This window comes from Panicum virgatum, chromosome 9N, assembly GCF_016808335.1.
Source record: "Panicum virgatum strain AP13 chromosome 9N, P.virgatum_v5, whole genome shotgun sequence".
In the NCBI taxonomy this organism is placed as follows: Eukaryota; Viridiplantae; Streptophyta; class Magnoliopsida; order Poales; family Poaceae; genus Panicum; species Panicum virgatum.
The window spans coordinates 38,909,561-38,931,241 of NC_053153.1; the positions used below are offsets into that span (position 1 = coordinate 38,909,561).

Below are 21,681 nucleotides of genomic sequence, written 5' to 3' on the forward strand. Positions count from 1 at the left end.
AGCCCACGGTCGGCCGACCTCTAGGTCGCCCGACCTAGTGGCGACGGCCCACGGGCCCCACCACCTCTCAGATGACACATGGCGTATCGTGGTTGGCTACCGATGGTGGTTTGGCTTTATTCCCGGGGTGGCTCCTGTGGTAGAACCACCTGAATTATCCCGGCTCAAGTGCGCAGGCCATCACCAGAAAGGCAACACCGGCTCAAACGCACTTCAAACGGAACAATTCTTGGTCTGTCCGGTAACGTCCCGATACAACCACCGGTTCTCGGATCGAACAAGCATACCCCGCAGGAAGGCGAGTCCAGAGATATTACAACCACAAGTTTACAACATAGGCAAAGTAGTGATTACAAACCAGTTCAAACCATTATTACAAAACCAACTTTGGTAAAACAGTTATACAAACCATAAGTGTAAAACTTCAGAGTTTAACAGCGGAAGATAAAACACGACGGCTACAACACGTTGCCAAAGTATACTAGGCTAGCCCAAGCATGGTATTACTCGTCAAAGTCATTGCCGGCCGAAGACGTAACCCACTCTACGGACCAGCCAGGAGGCAAAGAGCATGGATAGGTCAAACTAGCGATCTGCTCTTCGAAACTCAAACCTGAAAAAGGGTTTCAACAGCAAGGCTGAGTATTCTAATACTCAGCAAGACTTAACCGTCAACAGGTATACTTAACCCACTTTAGCTAGACTATGCAGGGTATGTGAGGCTCTGGTTTTCTTTTGCTGAAAAGGAATAAAGAGTAGGTCCTTACTTTCAAATTTTAGCTTTCCAGATTCTAGTTGATTAACCATTCTAGGTGAGCAACTACTATTCAATCATGGTAGAACTTTAAGCAAACATCAAGATTGATCATAATATTGTTGCTCTTATTACTCTGTGTGGCAAAGAGATCAAGCAGTCCCAAACTGTGAGAAGCAGACGATTCGAATCGAATTTGTTAACCTGGCCAGGAAGACCTAACACACACATTTGGAACACCGTCGGGTCGTTCCCAAACAACCGTTGACCTTTCTTTCCGGCTTGTGGATAGGGTCACTCTCCCCGACTACAGGGCTCCAAGGTCCACCCTTCTACGAGGTCCACCCTTGTCCCTAGAAGTCGCAGTGTTGATCAACATTAACATTTAAAAACCTATCTCTAAAGAGAGAGTGATAGGTATATCCACTCCCCGGTCCAATCGGCTACTAGGCTTACCGCGTACCATATTTATGGCATGTGGCTAGTACGTTCAAAAACTTAACCAGCACTACCACACACCGCGACCTTAGCAAGTTCATCAACACAGACGGGGTCTCACGTAAGGTCATGATATCGAACACAACCCCGTCCGTCGTCCTTATATTGATAACAGAAAGTAAACAAGCAATTCCTATAAAGCTCGCGAGTGACAGGCAATCACTCGTCTTTTACCGGTCCTATAAGCTTAGCAAGTAGTCGAACTCAGGTCTAGTGTTCAGTACATAGGTTCCTAGGATCATGCATCTAGGGTTTCAATTCAAATCCTATGAACTGTAAATGCACAAGTAAATAAAACAGTAAATGATAATAATTTGAAATATAGGTTATGTCCGGGGCTTGCCTTCTCGGTAGTCGCTAACTATTTCAGCTCTAGGCTCTTCCGAACTTTGGTTCGGGGCTTCAGTTAGTTCAGCGGCGTTCACCTGGACTTCTGGATCATCTCCGTCAGACTCCGGGATCAGCTCGTACGTCCCGTCCGATAAGACAGTCGTATCTATATGTGATGCAAGAACAGAATTATAAACACACATGGGCAATCGTTTATAGAGTAGTTAAATAACAAATCTAACTACACAAGGCATCAAGATCAACAGCACAAATGAAGTTTACCAACTTCAAAAACAAGTGGGGGTGATTTCCTATAACAAGTAAGTCATGGTTTGCTAATAAATAAACAACTCAAAGCACAAACAGAAATAAATTTAGCAAAAAATACCCTAAACAGAACATGAACAGATTAAGCTACCCTGTAAAAATCATGCCAAAACATGTAGCCAATTATTCATAACAAATCATTCATTCAGACAACACCTAGAACAAGCTTGCATTATACAGGTCAAACTAGAGCAAATCAGAAGCTCAAAATTTAACATAAGACCTACACAGGGATGAATTAGCTACTGTGAATTTTCCATGATTTTATCTACAAAGAATTAAATATGAGAAAATAAACAAAACAGACATCAGATTAGCAAGATTCATTTTTAGCTCCTGTTCTAGTCATGAACTGATGCTCAAACTTCATGTACGAGCTAAACTATCCAAAATATTTTCATGATTTATCACTAGCATAAACTATTTATCATAATTAAAGTCTACCAAACAAGGATTAAATCAAATAAATAGCAACACATGAGAACTGACCACGAAATGTTTATAGCAATACTAGTGTTACAAGAACAAACCACCATAAAAGTTTCACTGCAAGACATGGCTTCAAGCAATAGTTAAGAAAAAGATAAAACAACTAGTATTTATTTACCTAGTGACACAAAACCATTTATACAGCAAAAACTTGCAACAAACACCTACCATATTATGATTCTACTGCATAGAGCTTTACAAAAGGATTCCAGAACATCAAGATTTGCTATTTTACCAATTTCCTACGAATTTCTACTGAATTTCAAAGTTCACTGCAAGAAATAACAAAGAGGTCCTTGAAGCACTATTCAAATGAGTCTTGGGCTATGCAGATAACCCCCCGGTCTTTCTTGAATTTCAACCCGAGGTCCCTGGCCGGCAAGCAAGAATAGAGCTGGGGGGCACGGTGTTTCCCGGCGAGGTCCGGCTCCGGTGGCATGGGGAAAGTTGGGGAAACGCTAGAGGAGGTCGAACCACACCCTCTGGTGCTCGTGTCGCGATGAGAGATGGTCGGAGAAGGAGGATCGATGGAGGAGGGCGGTCGGCGGCGGAGAGGACTCGACGGCGAGGGGGTTCCGGTGGTCGAGGGTGGAAGAGAAGAGGCTGGGGAGCTGCGCAGGGTCGAGGCGAAGCTAGATGTGGGGTCGATTTGGGCAGAGCGGCTGTGGAGGCGCGGCTCGACGGCGAGCTTGAGACTCGCCGGCGTTCGGTGGAGCGGAGGCGGCGTTCCGGGGTGTCTGGGCAGGGAAAGAGCGAGAGGGCGAGGGAAACGGAATGAAGGATCTTTTCTGGAGCTGAGGCGCATGCGAGGAAGGCGCTGGGGCTCTATCCTGGCCGGGCCACAGCGGCGTCAAGGTGGCGGCCGCCTGGGCTTGTCGGGGGCGCATGGCAAGAGCAGTAGAGGGCCAGCGCAAGGGGAAGAGGGCGGTGGGGAGCACAAGCGCGACGCGTGTACTGCCAGCGCGAGCAGGAGGTGACCCGGGGGCGGCCCAGAGCGGCGGGCGGGCGGCGCTGTCGGTCGGCGGTGAGAAGCAGAGCAGAGAGGCACGCTGGGGAAGAAGACAGGGATCTAAACGAAATTTCCAAAATTTCAGGGACCTATCTGTAAAACATTGATAACTATTAATCTAGGGCTCAAATGAAAAAGTGCCCAACATGAAAGTTGTTCAGTTTTTCAAGATCTACAACTTTGATGTTGAGCAAAAATTTATTTGATCAAAGATTCAAGAGCTAAATTTGAAAACATAGATGGGATTTTGAATTCAAGGATTTTTGTCTTTTTCAAGGTAATTTACTTTAAACTTCGGCTGAAATGAAAGTTTTTCTGCCAAGCAATGATTGCACTGAATTTTGCAAAAACACCCTCCACAAAAGCAACATATACACAATCAATTCAAATAAAACTCTAAGAATGACCCTACATTAATTCAAAATTACACAAAAGACCCTTATAAATTTAAATTAAGCCCTTGCTCAAACAATTCACACATGAAGCATAGCAAACAAATGCAGTTTTTATTGTGCAGACACCTAGGGTGTCACAGCCTTCCCCCCTAAAAGGAATCTCGCCCCGAGATTCTGAATGATAGACTTTTCGAGGGAAAAGGAGCAGACCAATCATCAAGCCAGTAGGACAAAGTCACATTAGAGAATACTGATGTTGACGATATGATCCTTTGTAGATAAGGATTGAGAACTTAGCGAAAGTTCAAGAAACAAGGTATGATATTATGAGCGAGAGGAATTATTGTCCATTGTGTGAACTAATCAATTGTTTTTCCACACTAAAGGCTCCAGGACTTCATTCCTTGCAGCAAGAGTCTGTGGATAAAACATGAGATCACAATCACCATCAAAGTCGGCTAAAAAAGACCGGTGGATTGTTCTAGTAATAACATATAGTAGGATTTTTGTAAAGATGAGAGGACCTAAGTTCTGGGAGAATCAAGGTCTCAATCTGGTGGTGAATCTAGATAGAAAATATATCAAGGTGAGTTTTTGCTCAAGGACATTCTTGCTCAAACAGTTGATTAAATTAAACAATATGATGCGAGATTCATATGCTCGATGACCATGAGAATGATGCATCCTCGAGATGTATGATTGCAATGCTGGTGCAATGCAATAACAAAATATTTTGTACACAATTGAAATGGTGCTTATGACACAATGTAATTGCCATGATGCTGGACCAATGATGCAGACATCATGATGCAACGATGACAATGTTCTTTGACGTATGCATGTAGGAGAGGCATAAAGTATGATGCGTACCCACATGAGTTGATGATGCACACAGTGCAAAGTGCATACCATACCCATTTTCCCACGACTAAAACTCATTAGTCTATACCCTTGAGTAAGGATCAGAAGTTAGGACACTATTAAGATTGCATAGAAGGGGATTGCAGTGAGTTACGTCACACATACCTAGACACCAGCACGCTCCTAGTAGCTCAATCATGTGGCTGCAACACACACGAGAGTCTAGGTTTCGTCACGGCATTAAGGTTATATGACTAAACTCCACCACAAGAGAAATCAAGAGTGGCAACCCAATAGCGCCAGCAACGATAAGATAGGAACCGAAGACAACCCACAAAGTGGTACTCAAACGCATAACCTTAGTCAGTCTACAGATTCCCGATCATGATGCAACATTATGCATTGACAAATGACATGAAATGATGTGATGCATGATTATTGCATCAAGAACTGTATTTCAAAAGTTTATTATTATCAAAAACCCTTTTAATTTATCTAAAATTAACTGAGCAAGAATGAAAATATAGGATTCAGATGTTGAAATCAAAATAGCCCGCATAATCAGGCACAACACCAAAAGGAATAGAATGATTATTGATGGGATTTTGTTAACAAACATCATGGCTTAGCCAAGGAGCCATGAAGGAAAAAGGAATAATGGTTTTGATAGGAATAGATTCAAGGCATTGATTAAAGGTTGGATTGATTAACAAGCTAAGATCAATGGTAAGGTTCATATAAGATCCATAGCCACTAACTTACAAAAGACCTTCTCAAATAAAGCTTTTTAAGAAGAATGCGGAGAAAATATGATTCTAATTCAAAAGATGATATGGTTCCAAACTCAGAAAATAATAAACCACAATTGGTACTGGTTCATCATTTGAGATTCTATGGAACTAAAAGATCCTTACAACAACAAGATGGGGCTTAGGATGAAAACAAGACTCAAAACCATCTTTTTCATCCAAGAAAGTCTAAGCATTTTAACAAGCATGCTCCTAAAATCAAAATTTAATTCACTCATGATTTAAGCACACTAACACTTATCTATGAGGATTCATACTAGAAATTCCTTAAAAAGCTCATGTAACAACTTCAAATACTAGGAACCAATCAAACATCAACCAGATATGCATGCACGTCTTGACCGTCCTCACAAGATAATCAATTGCCAACTATTGTTGGGCTTACGGGGTTAGCACGGTGGCATAACATAGGCACGGCTCTCCCTATATAGCTAGTTGGTATAATCTAACCGTTCTTAATTTATCAAATCGCGGTTAGTGTACCTGCAGAAGATTGACCGAACATATATATATAACCATTGAACCTTTCATGCCAGCACTCATGAAAGTGTCCCCATACATTACCGCTCACTATAGAAGCGGCAGCCATACAATTTCCGCCGTATGGCCAACGTTAACATTCGCTACTCGGAAGCGTATTCACGAGTTCCTTTACTCCCAATATAGTCGACCGAGATCAGTATATTGGAAGCAGCTCAAGTAGGCCACTGCTTGAGCGCAGCGTTCGGTTCGCATCGCCGACGGGAAGGTCAGACTCCCTCAGCTGACTGAGCACACTTTACTTCCAATATAGTCAACTAATAGTTGGTATATTGGGAGCACCTCAAGTAAGCCACTGCTTGAGGGCAGTGTTCGGCTCGCATCACCGACGGGAAGGTCAGACTCCCTCAGCTGACTGAGGATCCTTACCTTCTTACCACAACGTAGGTGCGTCGTTACAGGAATTAAGAGTTGCTTGTGAGTATGGTTTAACAAAATGTAAAGTGCTGGAAGTCAGATAACATAAACCATACATAAATAGCCACCTAGTAATTCCCATAAATTCCCTAGGACTTTACGTTCTATGCACAATCCTTAACGATTCCAACGTAGTTTTCCGAAATACCTTGTTCTTCCAATTTTATAAGAAAACCAGTTTTTAAGGTTCCAACACCTCCGGTGTATGCTTGCAGCTCTGATACCAGCTGTGGCAGAACCACATAAATTATCCCGGCTCAAGTGCGCAGGCCATCACCAGAAAGGCAACACCGGCTCAAACGCATTTCAAACAGAACAATTCTTGGTCTGTCGGGTAACGTCCCGATACAACCACCGGTTCTCGGATCGAACAAGCATACCCCGCAGGAAGGCGAGTCCAGAGATATTACAACCACAAGTTTACAACATAGGCAAAGTAGTGATTACAAACCAGTTCAAACCATTATTACAAAACCAACTTTGGTAAAACAGTTATACAAACCATAAGTGTAAAACTTCAGAGTTTAACAGCGGAAGATAAAACACGACGGCTACAACACGTCGCCAAAGTATACTAGGCTAGCCAAAGCATGGTATTACTCGTCAAAGTCATTGCCGGCCGAAGACGTAACCCACTCTACGGACCAGCCAGGAGGCAAAGAGCATGGATAGGTCAAACTAGCGATCTGCTCTTCGAAACTCAAACCTGAAAAAGGGTTTCAACAGCAAGGCTGAGTATTCTAATACTCAGCAAGACTTAACCGTCAACGGGTATACTTAACCCACTTTAGCTAGACTATGCAGGGTATGTGAGGCTCTAGTTTTCTTTTGCTGAAAAGCAATAAAGAGTAGGTCCTTACTTTCAAATTTTAGCTTTCCAGATTCTAGTTGATTAACCACTCTAGGTGAGCAACTACTATTCAATCATGGTAGAACTTTAAGCAAACATCAAGATTGATCATAATATTGTTGCTCTTATTACTCTGTGTGGCAAAGAGATCAAGCAATCCCAAACTGTGAGAAGCAGACGATTCGAATCGAATTTGTTAACCTGGCCAGGAAGACCTAACACACACGTTTGGAACACCGTCGGGTCATTCCCAAACAACTGTTGACCTTTCTTTCCGGCTTGTGGATAGGGTCACTCTCCCCGACTACAGGGCTCCAAGGTCCACCCTTCTACGAGGTCCACCCTTGTCCCTAGAAGTCGCAGTGTTGATCAACATTAACTTTTAAAAACCTATCTCTAAAGAGAGAGTTATAGGTATATCCACTCCCCGGTCCAATCGGCTACTAGGTTTACCGCGTAACATATTTATGGCATGTGGCTAGTACGTTCAAAAACTTAACCAGCAATACCACACACCGCGACCTTAGCAAGTTCATCAACACAGACGGGGTCTCACATAAGGTCATGATATCGAACATAACCCCGTCCGTCGTCTTTATATTGATAACAGAAAGTAAACAAGCAATTCCTATAAAGCTCGCGAGTGACAGGCAATCACTCGACTTTTACCGGTCCTATAAGCTTAGCAAGTAGTCGAACTCAGGTCTAGTGTTCAGTACATAGGTTCCTAGGATCATGCATCTAGGGTTTCAATTCAAATCCTATGAACTGTAAATGCACAAGTAAATAAAACAGTAAATGATAATAATTTGAAATATAGGTTATGTCCGGGGCTTGCCTTCTCGGTAGTCGCTAACTATTTTAGCTCTATGCTCTTCTGAACTTTGGTTCGGGGCTTCAGTTAGTTCAGCGGCGTTCACCTGGACTTCTGGATCACCTCCGTCAGACTCCGGGATCAGCTCGTACGTCCCGTCCGATAAGACAGTCGTATCTATATGTGATGCAAGAACAGAATTATAAACACACATGGGCAATTGTTTATAGAGTAGTTAAATAACAAATCTAACTACACAAGGCATCAAGATCAACAGCACAAATGAAGTTTACTAACTTCAAAAACAAGTGGGGGTGATTTCCTATAACAAGTAAGTCATGGTTTGCTAATAAATAAACAACTCAAAGCACAAACAGAAATAAATTTAGTAAAAATTACCATAAACATAAAATGAACCGATTAAGCTACCCTGTAAAAATCATGCCAAAACATGTAGCCAATTATTCATAACAAATCATTCATTCAGACAACACCTAGAACAAGCTTGAATTATACAGGTCAAACTAGAGCAAATCAGAAGCTACAAATTTAACAGAAGACATACATAGGGATGAATTAGCTACTGTGAATTTTCCATGATTTTATCTACAAAGAATTAAATATGAGAAAATAAACAAACAGACATCAGATTAGCAAGATTCATTTTTAGCTCCTGTTCTGGTCATGAACTGATGCTCAATCTTCATGTACGAGCTAAACTATCAAAAAAGGTCACTCATAAATATTTTCATGATTTATCACCAGCATAAACTATTTATCATAATTAAAGACTACCAAACAAGGATTAAATCAAATAAATAGCAACACATGAGAACTGACTACGAAATTTTTATTGCAATACTAGTGTTACAAGAACAAACCACCATAAAAGTTTCACTCCAAGACATAGCTTCAAGCAATAGTTAAGAAAAAGATAAATCAACTAGTATTTATTTACCTAGTGACACAAAACCATTTATACAGCAAAAACTTGCAACAAACACCTACTATATTATGATTCTACTGCATAGAACTTTACACAAGGATTCCATAACATCAAGATTTTCTATTTTACGAATTTCCTACAAATTTCTACTGAATTTAAAAGTTCACTGCTAGAAATAACAAAGAGGTCCTTGAAGCACTATTCAAATGAGTCTTGGGCTATGCAGATAACCCCCCGGGTTTTCTTGAATTTCAACCAGAGGTCCCTGGCCGGCAAACAAGAACAGAGCAGGGGGGCGCGGCGTTTCCCGGCGAGGTCCGGCTCCGGTGGCATGGGGAAAGTTGGGGAAACGCTAGAGGAGGTCGAACCGCACCCTCTGGTGCTCATGTCGCGATGAGAGATGGTCGGAGAAGGTGGATCGACGGAGAAGGGCGGTCGGCGGTGGAGAGGACTCGACAGCGAGGGGGTTCCGGTGGTCGAGGGTGGAAGAGAAGGGGCTGGGGAGATGCGCGGGGTCGAGGCGAAGCTAGATGTGGGGTCTATTTGGGCGGAGCGGCTGTGGAGGCGTGGCTCGACGGCGGGCTAGAGGCTCGCCGGCGTTCGGTGGAGCGGCGGCGGCGTTCCGGGGTGTCTGGGCAGGGAAAGAGCGAGAGGGCGAGGGAAACGGAATGAATGATCTTTTCTGGAGCTGAGGCGCGCGCGAGGAAGGCGCTGGGGCTCTATCCTGGCCGGGCCACGGCGGCGTCAAGGTGGCGGCCGCCTGGGCTTGTCGGGGGCGCGTGGCAAGAGCGGTAGAGGGCCAGCACAAGGGGAAGAGGGTGGTGGGGAGCTCAAGCGCGACGCATGTACTGCCAGCGTGAGCAGGAGGTGACCCGGGGGCGGCCCAGAGTGGCGGGCGGGCGGCGCTGTCGGTCGGTGGTGAGAAGCAGAGCAGAGAGGCAGGCTGGGGATGAAGATAGGGACCTAAACGAAATTTCCAAAATTTCAGGGACCTATCTGTAAAACATTGATAACTATTAATCTAGGGCTCAAATGAAAAAGTTCCCAACATGAAAGTTGTTTAGTTTTTCAAGATCTACAACTTTGATGTTGAGCAAAAAATTATTTGATCAAAGATTCAAGAGCTAAATTTGAAAACATAGAAGGGATTTTGAATTCAAGGATTTTTGTCTTTTTCAAGGTAATTTCACTTTAAACTTAGGCTGAAATGAAAGTTTTTCTGCCGAGCAATGATTGCACTGAATTTTGCAAAAACACCCTCCACAAAAGCAACATATACACAATCAATTCAAATAAAACTCTAAGAATGACCCTACATTAATTCAAAATTACACAAAAGGCCCTTATAAATTTAAATTAAGCCCTTGCTCAAACAATTCACACATGAAGCATAGCAAACAAATGCAGTTTTTATTGTGCAGACACCTAGGGTGTCACAGCTCCCTCCTATAAATACAAGGGGAGGGGGTGAGAATTAACACACACCACACACTACACACCACACCATCTCTTCTCTTGAGTCCTCACTTGAGGTGTAGTGTTGTCTTAGGGAGTTAGGAGTAGAGGTACTCAGGAGGGGCGCTGGTAAGTGTTCGAGACTTTCTATGTTTGTTTATTTAGAATTAGAGTTTAGATTGCAAGTTATCATAACTGCCTTATATTAGATGATGTGTATGCTAGCGATTAGCATTTGACTCTAGAGTGGGGCCCAGATAGAAAAGGTTAACCCTGATCGCTTCTAGAGTTAGTAGGGAAAGGCGTACACGTGGTGTCTAGGCTGGACTATACCACTTAGTTGTCTGATAGTCTCACGGTTTGTAGAGGTAGCTGGCAGGTGGTGACAGCCCTGTTCGAGCCTTTTAGTAATCCTCCATGTTCGGATATCAGATAGAGCACATATTGGAGCTATCGGCTTGTATAAGCCGGCCGATACCTTTAACTCGAAGTATTACGGCGACGTGATCTCTTCTTCTAAACATAGATTCTAGATCTTAGAAAGTCCTCACTTTCCTATCCTCCTACACCAGTGTGTGTGTCCTTGGACTGTCTGAACCCGTAGATAGTGTACTCACATTCTCCTGTGGATACGATACCTTGGAATACTCTTGGGTGAAAGCTGACCTGTAAGCCTTGCCGACTAGTGTCCTTGACATGGTGTGGTTGCTGCAGACCCCTTCGTGTATCTCTCTGAGGATGTTTTTTCCTTCTTTAAGGGTAACACACTTCATGAGGATGCCAGAAGCAGAGCGCTTGTATAGGTTGTCGCCGACGAGGACGAAACCCTTGCTATGCCTGATGATGCGGGCAGCTTCAGAGCTTTTAGGATTGACATGTGGTGGAAACTTGAACTCCTTGATGAAGTCGATAAACTGGATCCGCCAGTCTTCTTCAATCATAAGTACTTCTCTGACTGTGGCTGGGGCCTTTGTGTCAGTGTCTTATTGGCTCTGTACCTTGACTGATGGATGATGAAGTTCATGAACAAAGACTCTAGGTGGAACAGCTGCTCGAGTAGATCCGACTTTGGAAAGGACATCACCTCCCACGTTATTGTCACGGTCTACATGGTGGATTTCCAATCCTGAGAACTTGTTTTCAAGCTTTCTGATTTCTTCAACGTATGCGTCCATTGTATCCTTGTTGATGTCCCATTCTTTGTTTACTTGCTGGACGACAAGTAGAGAGTCGCCATAGACAAGTAGTCGCTTGATGCCGAGAGAGACCACTAGTCGAAGGCCGTGTAGTAGTGCCTCATATTCAGCATCATTGTTGGAGACTTTGAACAAGATTTGGAACACATACTTCAATTGTTCTCCCTTGTGGGAGATGAATAGCACTCCCGCGCCGCCTCTGTCGAGCTTGAGTGAGCCATCAAAGTACATTACCCACTGCTCTGGAACGTTGTGAGGTGCTGGGATTTGATTTTCCCGCCATTCTGCTAAGAAATCGACTAGTGTCGGTTACATGATTAGGGGTACCCTAACCAGTGGACTGAATCACCTTCAAAACGCAAAACACGTGTTGAGCGATCGGGCCCACGAAGGCCTACAGTCTCCTTCCGATCCAAAGGAAAGGATAGGACTCAAAGAGGCCCAATACGCAGCCCACCTCCACAGAACGACCCATTCGAAGCCCCCGCTCGAACCCGCGGAGTGATCTCCGCTTCACTCGAGGACACCCCGCCGAGACCCTCGACAGCGCACCACTGCTCCGCCTCGCTCAAGGGTAGCGGAACTACCCTCGGGAGAGCAGGCCAACTCCGCCTCGCTCGAGGCTACCCCTCGGCAGACGGAGTACGCGATCCGCTGGCTCACCGTCCGCCTGATAGAAGCAATAAATGCCAACCACTCCACCACGGAGGGGGAACTCAGGCGGCATCAGACCACCACACCGCACATCGGCTGTGACCGGAATCCCATCTGCCAACTCCGGTCAATGCTCAGCCATCCCCGGCACAGTGGCGCCACTGTGGGAACCTGCGGCGCCCTGTACAAGACATGCTCGGCACTGCTCCCTCCACTGTGCTGCCAACTCCGTGTACTTTCCCCACTGCGGAACCCTCAATCAGCATGGGCGCGACCCTCGGACGCGGCCCGGGCCTTGACCAGAGCAAGATTCCCACATGCAAGACCCTCGAGACGCCGCCACGTCAAGCACGGAGGACGGTACCCTCAATAGGAGACGCCATGATGCCCACAGGAGCCACAGAGTCACCGACGCGATCTCCGCAAGCCCAGGATGTCTCCCAGGACGACCGCCACGCCCGGCGCTTGCTGTGTACTTTCTACTGTAGGAATCCACTAAGCGTCCCCGATTCGGGGAGAAAACGATGATTTTTACAACCTCCCGTACATGTACTCTGCCCCTCCTTGTGTCTTTAAAAGTGGGAGGCGGGCTCTATGTAGACGGTGCTTAAGTGCCATTTTCACCCATCAACTATGCTCAATAATAAAGGAAAATTGCATGCCTTGCTCGCATATTTGTATCACTAACCTTGCTCCACAGTTGTTTTTGAGTTTTGTACATTTCAGATGAGCAGGAGCGGAATAAGACGAAAACATGCAGTAGACGCCATACAACTACGCAGAATATCGCGTCTGGCGTCACCCACTTACAAGGAGGGCCCATCTGGCAGAGCAAACGGGCGCGCCACGCATAATGCATAGAAGGAAAGATATCAGCGCCCACATGTCAGCCTGCCAGAGAAGGATAGGGACAAGAGGTGGCCAGGTGGGGCCGGCCGACCCCCTGGGTCTGCCGAACCTGGCCGGGCACCCGTCCAGGAGCATTTCGAGGAGTCGGCCCCAAGTCTCCTGATTACCTTCCATACGTGCATTTGGCGGGAACCGACCTCCACTAGTATAAATAGGGCCCCCTCTCACCTCTCTCTCTCTCTCACACACACACACACACACACTTCATTCCATTCTCTCCAAGAAGGCTCTCCTCTCTCTTGCTCTCTTAGCTAGGTAGTAGAGCTAGGCTAGTTCTCTTTAGCGAGCAAGTCATCCACGGGGTCGTTGAGCAATCCTCGGCTCCGGGTATGGCTTTGTATCCGACTTGTCAGACTTCTATTCATAACATAGAGTTATGCCATGGTTGCTTTACTATCTTGACAGTTTATCAATCCATGCTTAGATTGTTCATAAGTTATGCTACGGTCTTGGTTAGGCCAGATGATCTGGGTACGGATAGAGGTTCGTTGTGCTTTTGGGCTTGCTCTAGTGTTTTACTCGTCCATCCGAAGGGTGGGAGACCTGGGGGCACTAGAGTAGTGACTTCATACACGAGTGTGGTGCTCGGGTATGCGGGATCCTTCGGATATGACCGTGCTCCACGGTGTGACTGGGGTAGATGGCAGGTGGTGACAGCCCTGTCCATCTGGCGTAACAGCGGTGTTGCATTTAGCATACTCCCCGACGTTCGGGTTCCGTGTATGAGTTCATGCAAAGAGGTAACGGGACAGGATGTACTCCGGTGCGGGAGCTTCTTCCCGCTGTCCCATTTTCCTGGCACCTGCAGTCCTAACCATGATCTAACATGACCCCAGCTTTGGATAGAAGCACTAGGACACCTAACCTAGCCTAAGCTCCAGCTGACTTGATGTAGGATAGAATAGTTCTTTGTTTTATAGTTTCTCTCCTTTATTCCTTTCTCTTGGAGTGTGGATGTGTGCTGTGTCGCATTACCCTTGCTTATTCTTTATCTGTACTTACCCCTGTTAGAGTCTTGCCTATTGCTTTTATCTGTACTTACCCCTGTTAGAGTCTTGCCTATTGCTTGAGGCACAATGTCATGGTTAATGTTGAGTACAATACCTTTGCCGCTGCTGTCCTTTGGGACAAAAATAAATGACGATACCCTTACTCTCCGGGTAAAATGCTACAATGGTATATCCGTGCACTTGCGGATCCATCTGTAATCATATTGATTATACCACGAGAGTGGCACCCCTTGGGTGCAGTTGCTAGGATGGGTTCGGCGCCCTCATTTCTAGTGATTGCACTAAGGACTGCCAACATGCATTTCTGGTGCTGTTGCTAAGGATTAACCATTCCAAGTGATTGCGCTAATAAATGTCAACAAGCATTTCGGGCGCCGTTGCCGGGGATGGCATGTGAACAAAGATATTATGCTAATATTAACTTAGACCTTGTACTCAGGATATAGTCTTTACTCTTTCAAGCTAATGTCACTTTATGTCTTTTTTTATTTTTGATTTGAAAAGAAGACGGGGGTAGTGTATGACTGGTTTCTCCCTGCCGGAAAACTACACAGACAATCCAGAGAGGCTCGTGAGAAGGGCATGACCTCGCGTCGTTCCTCCTCTTGCTATCCTCCCGGCACAGGAACCCATTTCAGAAGCACCACTCGTTCTTGAGGCTATGGCTAAAAAGACTCTCCGCGAGTTCTCCATCCCCTCCACCGACAATGTGGCCACTGGCCCCAACATCAATGTCAGGGACGTGAACTTCGAGCTCAAATCAAGCCTCATCAATATGGTGCAGGCTAGCCCATTCTGTGGCAAGCCAAATGAGGACGCAAATGCATATTTGCATAATTTTCTGGAGCTTTGCGACACCGTTGTCATACGGGGTGTCGCCGCCGATGTTGTCAAGCTTCGTCTGTTTCCCTTTTCCCTCCTGGGGAAGGCGAAATAGTGGTTTTATAAAGAAAAGGACATCAACACCTGGGCCAAATGCTCCAAGGCGTTCCTCGCAAAATTCTTCCCGCCGGGCAAAACAATGCCCTGCACGGGAGAATTTCAAGTTTCCAGCAGACAGGGATGGAATCCATCCCAGAAGCTTGGGAGAGGCTGCAGGAATACATCCTGGTCAGTCCTCATCACAGCATGGACGAGTGGCTCATCCTGCAAAGCTTCTACAATGGGCTCACAATGACATCTTGAGCCAATATTGATGCCGCTGCTGGAGGAGCCTTCCTCGACCTGACCATAGCCAAATCCAAAGCATTGGTCGAGAAGATGGTCTCCAATCAGGGGTGGAGAGATGAACGACTCCAACCCCGCACCAAAGGCATGCATACCATCAAAGAGACGGATATGATTGCCGCGAAGCTGGACCTCCTAATCAAGAAGATGGAGGAAGGGAGCAAACAACCGATCCATGCTCCCGTTTACGCCATGGGTTCACACTTCACGTGCGAAGTCTGTGGTAATGAAGGACACTCGGGGAACGACTGCCCTGAAACCCGTGAAGATTGCGCCTACCTCACCAACAACAACAACGGGTACCGTCCACAACAAGGAGGCCAGGGGTGGAACCAGCCACGTCCACCTTTTCAGGGAGGTAATAACTACAATCCTTCTTATAATTCGAATTTCAATTCAAACCAACCTCCCTTAAGAGAACTTGTTCTTGGCCAAGTTAAAATCAACGAAAATATAAATAAAAAGCTCTTGGCCAATGATAAATTCCTGGAAAGTTTAAATGTTAAGCTTGAAGCTTTGTCTTCAACTCTTAAAAACCAGTCAAGTTTCAATAAAAAGGTTGAATCTCTTCTTGCTCAAATAGCTACTTCCGCTCCTGTCTCTGAGAATGTTAAAGCGGTGACCACGAGGGGTGGTAAGTCCACTCGTGATCCACCACACCCTAACCATGCAGGAAAAGCACCGGCAACCCAGGAAGAAGAACAACCAACACATCAAGAAGAAACCAGGGAACCAGAAAAGGGAACGGCTCCACAGGATTATATTGAGACCAGTTTCTTGCCGTTCCGCACACGTAATAAGAAGGCAACCGTGGATGAGCAGTTTACCCATTTTGTTGAGATGATCCAGAAGATACATGTTAACATCCCTCTACTGGACGTAATGCATGTACCGACCTACGCCCGATATATCAAGGACATCATCAACAACAAACGGCCGCTGCCCACCACAGAAGTTGTCAAGCTCACGGAACAGTGTAGCGCAGCTATACTCAACCAACCCCCGAAGAAGAAGAAAGATCCAGGACGCCCCACAATCACGTGTTCAATCAGGGCACAACACTTTGGCCGTGCCTTCTGTGACTTAGGAGCAAGTGTCAGCGTGATGCCAAAAGCTATCTACGACAAGATAAACTTCACACACCTCACACCAACCCCAATGCATCTCCAGCTGGCAGACTCCTTGGTACGGTATCCAGAGGGGATTACAGAAGATGTACCAGTAAAAGTTAGGGACTACTTCATCCCTGTCGATTTCGTGGTGCTGGATATGGACATTTCCAAGGATACACCACTTATTCTAGGAAGACCATTCCTAAGCACTGCGGGGGCACAAATCAATGTTGGAGCCGGAGAAATCTGCTTCAATATCAACGACAAGGAAGAAAGGTTCCCATTTCAGCCCAAGGTTGAGCAATGCTCTATGATCAAAATCAAGTTTGGGCCAAATTCACGAGGCAAACAAGAAGTCGTGGTAACACCACGAAAGAAGGACAATATGGTCAGCCTCGTGAAAGAAGTCATAAAGGAGGGTAAGCATGAAGAGGTGGTAATACCAGTCCAGACTACTCCACAAGATCAACCCTCCTCATCAAGAGTGAAAAAAGCGGAGAAAGCACAGCAATCCGTCGCTGCTCCTCCCAGGACGGATGCTCAATCATAATCGAAGAGGAGTCATGCACGTCGGACTTTAAACGACGCGCCCTTGCCAAAGGTAAATTGGTATTTATCCCATGTTTGTTTCATCTGCTTTTCAACATTTTCTTTGCACCTTATTTGTTTTTCTCCACTACATGTTTGAAATTTTCAAAATTGTTTTCTGCATGCTGGAATTTTTTCTAGCATTTTTAACCTTTTTACAAAAAGACCAAAAATATTTTCTGAGTTTTAAAATCCTTTGGGAAAAATAATTTGGACATCTTTTCGAGCAAACTTTTGGCCGTGCACCATATTTTTAAAGAACTTAACCGTTGAGGAAGCACCAGGCCGAAGGGGGGCACCAGGGGGCCCACCCTAGAAAGAAAAAGAGGCTGGCAAAATGGCCCTTGGCCGGAGTCAAAAGTCAGGAGGGGCTTGACCGGTCGATTCCGGCGGCTCTGGGCGTCGGAGGCGAGGGTGGAGGGGCTGGGGAGCTTCAGGGCGCCAAGCGCTACCTGCTAGTGGGGTTGGGTCGAGGAGGAGGCGGCCGGAAGAGGTTCGTCGGCGTGCGGCGGTACGGAGGAGCTCGACGGCGAGGGGGCTCTGGTGGAAGATAGGCGACGAGGAGAGGCCGGTGAGCTGCGCGAGAGCGAGGTGGAGCTGGGGGTGGGGTCTGCATGGGCGGAGCAGCCATGGAGGAGCGGGGTGACGGTGTGCTCAAGCTCGCTGGCGTTCGGGCGGGCGGTGGTGGCGTTCTGGAGGTTCGGGGCGGGGAACTGGCAAGGGAACGAGGGGATTGGGATGCGGGGGTTCCCTTGGTGCTGAAGCGCACGAGAGGAGGGGAGCCGGGCCTCTTCCTCGAGCTCGCCACGGCGGCGGCGATGTGGCAGCCGCGCAGACGGTCGGGGCAGCGTGGCGAGGTGAGGAGGGCTCCAGCGTGGGTGGGAGTGGGACCAGGGGGTTGCGGGGGTGCCGCGTGTGGCAGTGGAGCAGCAGGAGGTGGCCTCCCGGCCTTCCTGAGCGGCGGCAGCTGTAACACCCGGTTTATAAAAGAACATAAACCGAGCAATCATATACGTGCCAGGATCAAGTCACACGTATATACAACAGAATGAACAGTATATCACAGCACATATCACGAATAAGTCATAATAAAACGAATACGAATGTTATTTATTACAATAATGACAAAATGTCTGATACAGCGGAAGCGAAGTACAAGTACGAATAAAAGCTCTCCGAAGCTGAAGCAGGGCGCCACAGGGACATCGATTGGGAGACGAACACCTAGAAGTCCTCGTAGTCCTGGTAGCGCTGGACGAACTCCCTCGTGTCGGCAGGAACTGAGCAGCAGTAGCGTAGCCAAGAGGAAAAAGTAGAGAAGAGGCAAGAGTGAGTACACAACTTGTACTCAACAAGTATAACACAAACTATGAGGCTCTAAGGTTGGCTGACTCAACTGCATTAGCTTTTAAGTGTTGGCAAGATTTTATTAAAGCTATTTACTACAAGTTGATGAATTACCATTAACCCAGTTGCATAGAAATTAATCATATTAAACATGATACTACCGAGAACCAAACCAAAACCAAGCCACCAAGGTAACCCCGAGAAGCACCTCCTTTGTCGGAAGGAGATAACTCCACTAATCAAAAGGAGGATCTGGGCCACTCATAACCGTGAGCACGGCTAGTATACCAGTTTTACACTCTGCAGAGGTTGCACATCTTTACCCACAAGTCGTGAGCTACGCTAGAGGTTGATCACACTTCCTTAGGTGAGATGACTAGCGACTCACTACGAGGCCGTTACAAAGAATCTAGTTGGTAAGGCATAACCGCGAGAGATAGGTCAGCGACGATGGGGCCCACCTCCGGGGGTACAAGCACAGGAGCGCAATCCAAGCACAGACCAAGCCGGAGGAGCAGGGACCATTGAAGCTTACTACTCTTGCCCCGCAGGTAAGTTACTCCAAACCAAAAAGACCTAATTAGTAAGCCAAGTCTATCCCATTCTAGCCTTGTGGTAGCGCTGTTGTCCCAAGTTGTCGCTCTATGAACCGGTCCTTATGGAGAGTGGCCAACCAGGCAGTAAGCACCGTGCTGGCCCCCTAAACCCTGTTTCTACAAAAACCATCTTTTAACGAGACGTGAGCCACTCATCCACACAGAGGGCCACTCTCAGAATTAAGTTCAAGTAAACCATTAATCAAATTAATTAAAAAGGACCAGAGTGTGTTATAGCACAGCAGCCTAGCACAACTAACCAAAATGCAACCCAAAGGTATATATAAGGATATAAAGTGGCTAGGAAAGTCCTTAAAGGCATACAGTATTAAAATGCAGTATGAAAATGTATTTAAAGGTGATAGGTTGTTCATGTTATACTTGCCTTCCTCGTACTGCTCTGGCTGCTGCTCAAACTGATCCGAAGACGGCTGCTCCGGGTACTGGTACTGGGGCTCCTCAGATGGATCAACGTCTACTCACGAACACATGGCCAAAACAATGCACAATAATAAGAATACAAGCAAACACTAATAAAAACTAAGAAACAATACATCAATACATAAAAACAGCACACTAAACTAGTCTAAAGCTATTCTACGCGTTACAACGATCGCGTGGACATAAAGAACGCCTAAAACGGAGCTAAAACGCATAAACTAGGCTAAAAACAAGTTCTAGGGGCTTAATTGCGATAAAAACTAAGTTCCAGGGGGTTTTCTGCAAAAACCGAGGGCTTAAATGTAATTAAACTAAAGCTTCAGGGTCTAACTCGCAAAAACACAGGGTCTAGACTACGGGTTCGAAATCTAAAAAGATCAGGGGTCTAAGTGCTAAAATCTGGGCTTGGTTGGAATTATTTTTAAACAGGCTAGGACGGCGGGTTTATTTCAAGGAAGTTGGGGGACTCTTTAGCAAAAGAGCCGGGCCGAAGCGGTACGCAGGGACTTCGGCCGCTGGATCCGGATCTAACGATCCAGATCGGATCCAAACCGGTTCTAATCGTGGGCGTTGGCCTCTGATCTAACGGCCCGAGTGAAAAGGGGCGGGAACGGCGGCGGAAGGCGCCGGCGGCGTGCTCCCGCGGCGGCGCAGCGCCGGAGAAGGCGAAACTGGCGTTCCAGAGCTCGAAACGGGGTGCCGCTTGGCCTGGGAGGAAGCTAGTGGCATGCGTAAACTTCCTATGGGGTTGTTGGGGTTCTGAGAGGCCTAGAGCGGGGAGGTCCAGGGTGGTGGCGTCTCGGCGCGGCGAGGTCTCGCCGGAGTGCGGTGACTAGGCACCTAGAGTGTGCCAGGGCGATCCAAATCTAGCGCAGAAGGAGGACAGGGACCCTGGGGTGCTCACCTAGGGTCGGGATTGGGGAAAGGCGTGGCGCAGGGTGTTCGGCGGCGTGGACCGGCGGCGGAGCTTGTCTCGGTGCTCGCGTCCGGGGTCGAGAAAGGGGTGCGCCGGGCTCCTGGACGCCTCAGATCGACGCGGGGTGCTCCTGCGGTAGTGACACGAGAGTCAGGGAGATTCGGGGATAGCCGGCGGCGAAGAAATTTGGGCGGCGGAGGTACCTGCGGCGGCACAAAGCTTTCCTGGCGGCAGAGCAGAGCGGGGCGTAGGGCTAGGGCTTGGAGGTTCTGGCGGCGGCGGTGGAGAGGAAATGGGGGAGGCGCAGGGCTGCGGCAATTTTAAAGGGGGGCCCCGAGCATCTTGGGGAAGCGTGCCGTGGAGGCGCGGCGCGATCCTCGGCGAGAAGGGCGGGGTCCATTGCGCGGAGGAAGGGGACGACCTGCAGGTGGGCCAGGGCAGTCAGCGGCTGAAGGCTGCGGAGGCAGGCGCCGACAGGCGGGGCCCAGTTGGCAGGGGCGGGGCGCTGGCTTGGGTGCTGGGCGACGTGGGAGCGCGAGGCGGATCGGGCCGAGCGTGCTGAGCGGGGACTTGGGCCGCGGGGAGAGGAGCGGGGTGGCGAGCTGGGCCGGCCGGGTTGGGCTGGATCTCGCGAGTTTGGGCTGAGGTAGTGGGCCGGACTGGGTTTTGGATTTTCTGGGTTTGGGTTTAAGGCTTTCTTCTATACTTCTATTTCTTTTCCTTCCTAATTCTAACCAAATACAACTAATTGAATTCAAACTAATTTGAATTCAAAACCTAACCACACAACAAAAGAAAAGATGCTCCAGCATGATGCAACAACAAAATTAACCTATGATGAATTTTAATTATTTAAGGAACAAAAATTTAGATTGAATGCCAGTCTAACACAATAAACCTTAGAAATTTAAATAAAGCCAATTAAATTTATTACTAAATGCTGAAATTTAAATTAGGGTGTTACAGACCCTACCCCCTTAAAGAAATCTCGTCCCCGAGATTTAGCTGGGCTGGCTAGCAAAGAGATCTGGATAGGTCTTCCTCAACTCATCTTCTCGCTCCCATGTAGCCTCAGCTTCACTGTGGTGACTCCACTGAACTCTGCACATCTTGATGCGCTTGTTCCAAGTAACCCTCTCTGATGTCTCCAGAATCTTCACCGGATGCTCAGTATCAGTCAGATCTTCCTGC

At 46.9% G+C, this 21,681-nt stretch overlaps 1 non-coding gene across 1 annotated transcript; it reads right to left on the reverse strand.

Annotated features, from left to right (window-relative positions):
- Positions 1-15,284: 15,284 nt before the first annotated feature.
- LOC120693609 lies at positions 15,285-15,393 on the reverse strand. Its single transcript, XR_005683068.1, has one exon. It is a non-coding gene; the product is annotated as a small nucleolar RNA R71 (small nucleolar RNA).
- Positions 15,394-21,681: the final 6,288 nt, after the last annotated feature.